Below are 6,000 nucleotides of genomic sequence, written 5' to 3'. Positions count from 1 at the left end.
AAATGCTGTATCGTCAATGCATTTAATGGCACAGAGGATGCTCTTATATGGGAAGGAAAAATGAACATATCTATTCTGAGTCCAAAAAGGATTAGAAGAGTTGAACACTGGGTGTCACCACCTTAAGCGATGCTTCAGGCAATTTATCTTGTGTATATATTCCATTTTGTGTCGATACAAGAATAATGGAAGGTAAGAGTTCAGATTGAGATGAGTCTAAAAAGCATTTCCAAATAAAATCATGAGTGATAAATAACCACAGTGCTGTTTAATTGGCAGTGGTTTTTGTTTGTTTGTTTGTTTCGTTTTGCTTTTAGTCTGGTATATGTTTAAAGGGCTTCCTACGTGTGCAGTAGTGAAGAATCTGCCTGCCAGTGCACAAGATGCGGCTTCAATCCTGGGTCCGAAAGACGCCCTGGAGGAGGAAATGGCAACCCACTCCAGTATTCTTGCCTGGAGAATCCCATGGACAGAGGAGCCTGGTGGGCTGCTGTTCATGGGGTTGCAAAGAGTCAGACACAACTGAATGACTGAGCATGCGCGTGCGTGCCCGCGCGCGCGCACACACACACATATGTTAAAAGGTACAATAACATTACAGGTTTGACAATGCCATGCTGCAGTCATAAAAATGATATACAACCTTAAGAAGTTTTGGCTATTATTATTTTGATTTCATCATTGTGTGATGGATTTGCATTGAAAACAGATCCTTTACTATGTATAACCTATACAAGCAGCACTTATTTTTTTTGTTGGAGTAAAATTGCTCTCTGCTGTACAACACCATGAATCGGCCGTATGTCTGCATACGACCAGTCCCTCTTGGACCTCCCTCCCACCCGCTCCCCTCATCCCACCTCTCCAGGTCATCACAGGGCACCGAGCTGAGCTTCCTGTGCTTTACGGCAGGTTCCCACTAACTGCTAAGCAGAAAATTTCTGACTGGGAAAATATGGTAATATGTTGCCCGTGCTTTATAGCAGGCTAGTAGGAACCTGCTATAAAGCACAGGCTGTGTATATTTGGAACCGTTCAGAGGGATTGGCTTTGTTCAGTTAATAATATGCATCTAAGTTTATCCTCATTGATCATACTTCCTCACCTGCAAAATGGGAATGATAACACCTGGTCTGGAGAGTTACTGAGGACATTAAAGAGATAATGTGTGTAAAGCCCACAAATATAGCTCATATGGACTAAGCACTTACGTGCCAGGCTTTTTATAGGTATCAAATAGTTTAATCCTGGTAACAATTTCATGAAGTGGACATTATGCTTTTACAGAGAAGGAAACAAGGAATGTGCATCATCAGAGCCAACTTTTAAACCCAGGCCATCTGGTTCCAGAGCCTGTGTTCTCAAATGCAGCCCTTAACTGCCATCCTGGACATATAGCATCTGTCAGGCTACAGTCTGTGGGGTCGCAAAGAGTTGGACATGAATGAGCACGCAGCGCACACACACACAGATGTGATAATTACCGTCATCCCTCAGAGCTTGGGGTATCCAATTTTTATTTGGAATTATGTTATGATTAGAAACCCTGGTTGGTGTAGTGATGAAGAAAAATGTATAAGAAAAAATACTACTTACACTAACCTTGGAGATTTGGGTATTTCAAAATGAGAGATCCGCTGGTGGTACTTCCTCTCCATTTATGCCGTCCCAATCTTAGTAGGGGTCTGGGCTATGATAGCCTCAGGCGGTTGTTTAAGTTAAAATTAACTGAAATTAAATTCAGCCCCCCAATGGTACCAGTTCCATCTCAAGAGCTCAGCGGACACACGTGCCTGTTGACCACCACCTTAGAAGGCACTTCCAGCCTCACAGCCTCTGGGTCAGCACTGGTCTAGGTTCTTGCAGTTTCTCACACGCATCGTCATCTCCTCAGTGAGGTCCGTGTTCCCAGGTCTCATTTCCTGGCTCGTTTAGTAAATATTTACTGGGCATCTTTCACATGTGAGATATTTGTGGATGCAGCAAGGCTCAGAATCAGACACGGGCCACCTCCCAGTTCTTGCAGGCCTCCTCCAGCCTGGACTGTCTCCTACAGGTCATGTTCTGTCTGCTTCCCAAGGTGTCTGCTTTAGAACGCAAGTCTGAGTGTGTCTGTCTTCTTCTTGGATCCTTCTAGAAGAACCTCTTTGCCCACAAAATAACCTCATTGCACTTTAGCATGCAGCAAGGTCCTCTAATATCTGGCCTCTGCCTTCTCCAGCCTTCCAGCCCTCACTGGTCCAAAGGGCCATGGCTTATCTGCTGCCAGGGGTCCTCCTGGGTGCTGGGACCACTGGCACCACGTTTTTAGACCATGCTGAGCTCTGTGGCTGCAAAGCCAAATAAGACCAGTCCTTGCCCTTTAAGGGACCACTAACCCACCAAATATAACATACGATATGACACCCATGATAATAAGGGAATATAAAGCAGGAAAGTTGAGAAATGTCATTCAGATGAGGGTCGTGGCTCATAGAAGGCTTCTGTCTAAACAAAGTGACTGTCACCTAGTAGACGCTCCATAGATGGCTGTGCAAAGAATGTTTGTTGTTGTTCAGTCCCTAAGTTCAGTCCCGGACACTTTGCAACCGGATGAACTACAGCACGCCAGGTCTCCTTGTCCCCAGAAAAAATAAGTGCCTCGTGTTAATAATAATAACCTATTCAGGCCTTGAGAACACATTACATGCCCAGCTTGTGGTAAGTGGCTTTACATGATTTTAATCATTTATCCTGCATAACCACCTGTGAGTTGTATTTGTTGTTGTTCTTCAGCCGCTACGTCTTTTACAACTCTTTCTGACCTCATGGACTGCAGCGTGCCAGGCTCCTCTGTCCTTCTCTACTCCTGGAGTTTGCTCACATTCACATCCATTGAGTCGGTGATGCTGTCTAAACATCTCATCCTCTGTTGTCCCCTTCTCCTTTTGCCTTCAGTCTTTCTCAGCATCAGGGTTTTTTTCAATGAGTCAGCTCTTCCCATCAGGTGGCCAGAGTATTGGAGCTTCAGCTTCAGCATCAGTCCTTCCAATGAATATTCAGGGTTGAGTTATGTATTCTGCTACTGCTTTACAGATGAAGAAATGGGCTTAAGTCCTATGCCCACCATCACCCTAGCTAGTTAACTGCTGGAGCATCGCATGAATTCAGAATGGTCTGACTCTAAAGCTTGGTCTTCTCATCACCAGGCCAAACTCTTGCCCATTGTGAATACAGCAGGGTTTTGTAGAATGAATAGGAGTGTCTCACCCAGACCACAAAGGAGATGGGCATCGAAGGTGGAGGGCAAAGCAAAGATATTCTAAAGGTGAGACCCAGAGAGGTTAACTCAGTTGCTCGAGTTCACACAGTGAGCATTGGGAGTTTCAACATGTTTCAGAGAACGCATTAAATGTCAAGGCTGGAGATGATGAAATGAGAAATGGAAGGAGTTTTTTTTTAAACCCTTTTACTCTCCCACTTGCTATGTAAAAATAAAAGGACTATTGACTGGTAGGGCCGAACATGCCGTTAGTAATAAGATTCCCTCTGAAAATCCTTTAAAGTCTCCATAATTAATTTATTTGGGAGGTGAAACAAACCATGCACATGAAATGAGTTGAAATTATTAACAGGTCTGCACAGGGTCCATTGCCTGAAGCCACCCAGCCTGACGCTGGGCACTGGGACTCAGGTCTGCACTCAGCATTTCCATTGCAATTGGAAACAGTCTCTGAATCAATTATTGATCACACCCGGGATTCAAGCAGCGGTCTCTGTCTTGGCTACAGGAGCTCAGTTCTGCTGAGGCTTCTGCCCCTGTTCTTGCCCTGCTGGACAGAACCAAGAGTGGGAAGTGTGGAGGAGAGCTGGGGCCCTTTCACCCTGAGAACTCCCTACTCCATTCTTCCACGTTGCTTCTCTGAGTATATAGAGTGGAGGCACACCTGATTGTAAGGATCTGGCCATTGAGAAGCCCCTTGTTGCATGACAGGATAACCTGGCTTAGAAATTCAAGAAGAGGCAAAACTCATCTATGCTGATAAAGTCAGAATCATGTAATCTGGGTGGGTGGAGTCTTGGCTGAGAAAAGGACATGGGAACTTAATGGGAAGATTGAAATATCTGCCTTGGTCCTGATGGTCTCCAAGCACAGCTAAGGTTTGTGCATTTTATTGTACGTAAGTTCAGTTCAGTTCAGTCGCTCTATGGCGTCTGACTCTTTGGGACCCCATGGACTGCAGCACACCAGGCTTCCCTGTCTATCACCAGTGCCTGGAGCCTACTCAAACTCATGTCCATCGAGTCGGTGATACCATCAACCATCTCATCCTCTGTCATCTCAGAAAAGAAAGAAATTATTTTTATTACTTGTCTTGTTCCTTCCAATATAAAACAGTAAATAATAATAATAAACAAAGGCTGAAAGTGAAAGTAAAAGTCACTCAGCTGTGTCTGACTCTTTGCAACCCCATGGACTATAAACAGTCCATAGAATTCTCCAGGCCAGAATACTGGAGTGGGTAGCCTTTCCCTTCTCCAGGGGATCTTCCAAACTCAGGGATTGAACCCAGGTCTCCTGCATTGCAGGTGCATTCCCCAGGGAAGCCCAAACAATGGCTAGCTCTGGTATACTTCATGCTGGGAATTGTTCCAAGAGTTTGTTAATTAAAAAAATTATTAAGACTTTATAAGAGCAGTTTTAGGTCCATAGCAAAACTGAAGTGAAGGTACAGCGATGTTACGTATATTTCCTGCTCCCCTCCCTCCAAATTGTCCCCCAATATCAACATCCTCCACAAAGTGGTACTTCTTTTCCAACTGATGGACTTACACTGCTGCTGCTGCTGCTAAGTCGCTTCAGTCGTGTCCGACTCTGTGTGACCCCATAGACAGCAGCCCACTAGGCTCCTCTGTCCCTGGGATTCTTCAGGCAAGAATACCGGAGTGGGTTGCCATTTCCTTCTCCAATGCATGAAAGTGAAAAGTGAAAGTGAAGTCGCTCAGTCATGTCCGACTCTTAGTGACCCCATGGACTGCAGCCTACCAGGCTCCTCTGTCCATGGGATTTTCCAGGCAAGAGTACTGGAGTGGGGTGCCATTGCCTTCTCCAGAACTTACACTAACACATCATAATTATCCAAAGACCACAGTTTACATGGGGCTCATCCCTGGAGCTGTACATTCTTTGGCTTTCAGCAAGTGTATAATGACATGTAATGATGTAATGATATATCCATCAGTGTGGTATCTTTTTTTTTTTTTTAACTGCCCTGAAACCTTCTGTTTTCTGTGTATTCACTGCTCTCCCCAACCCCCGCCCAGATTCTAAGCATCTACAAATCAGTCTAATCCTCAAAACAATTCTATGGGGTAGGTTTATCTTGTGGCTTAGCTGGCAAAGAATCCACCTGCAATGTGGAGACCTGGGTTTGATCCCTGGGTCGGGTAGATCCCTTGGAGAAGGGAAAGCCTACCCACTCCAGTATTTTGGCCTGGAGAATTCCATGGACTGTATAGTCCATGGGGTGACAAAGAGTCGGACACGACTGAGTTACTTTCACTTCACTTCGCAGGGGCTTCCCAGGGGGCGCTAGTGGTAAAGAACCCACCTGCCAATGCAGGTGGACGGAAAAGGCTCGGGCTCAATCCCTGGGTGGAGGAGGGCACCGCAACCCACTCCAGTATTCCTACCTGGAAAATCCCATGGACAGAGGAGCCTGGCAGGCTGCAGTACATGGGGTCACAAAAGAGTCAGACATGACTGAGTGACTAAGTGCTCAGCACCCACAGAGGGCTCCAGGAGGGACTGAGGCCCCAAGGCACCTCCTTGAGTTTCCTGCGAAAGCCCCGCGACCTTCTTATTTCCAAGTGAGGATGAGCGTGCCACCCAAAGACAGAGATTAGGGTTCCCATTGACACTGAGATGTAAAATCAGGAGCATTTTATCTGAGAGCCATGGAAAAAGTCATACAGGTTACATGGTTTTGCAAGTATTTTAACAAATACCATCATTTAATC

The sequence above is a fragment of the Bos indicus genome, chromosome 6 (assembly GCF_029378745.1).
Source record: "Bos indicus isolate NIAB-ARS_2022 breed Sahiwal x Tharparkar chromosome 6, NIAB-ARS_B.indTharparkar_mat_pri_1.0, whole genome shotgun sequence".
NCBI classification, from domain to species: Eukaryota; Metazoa; Chordata; class Mammalia; order Artiodactyla; family Bovidae; genus Bos; species Bos indicus.
The sequence above is the reverse complement of the archived record's forward strand: the minus strand, read 5'-3'. Positions refer to the sequence as shown.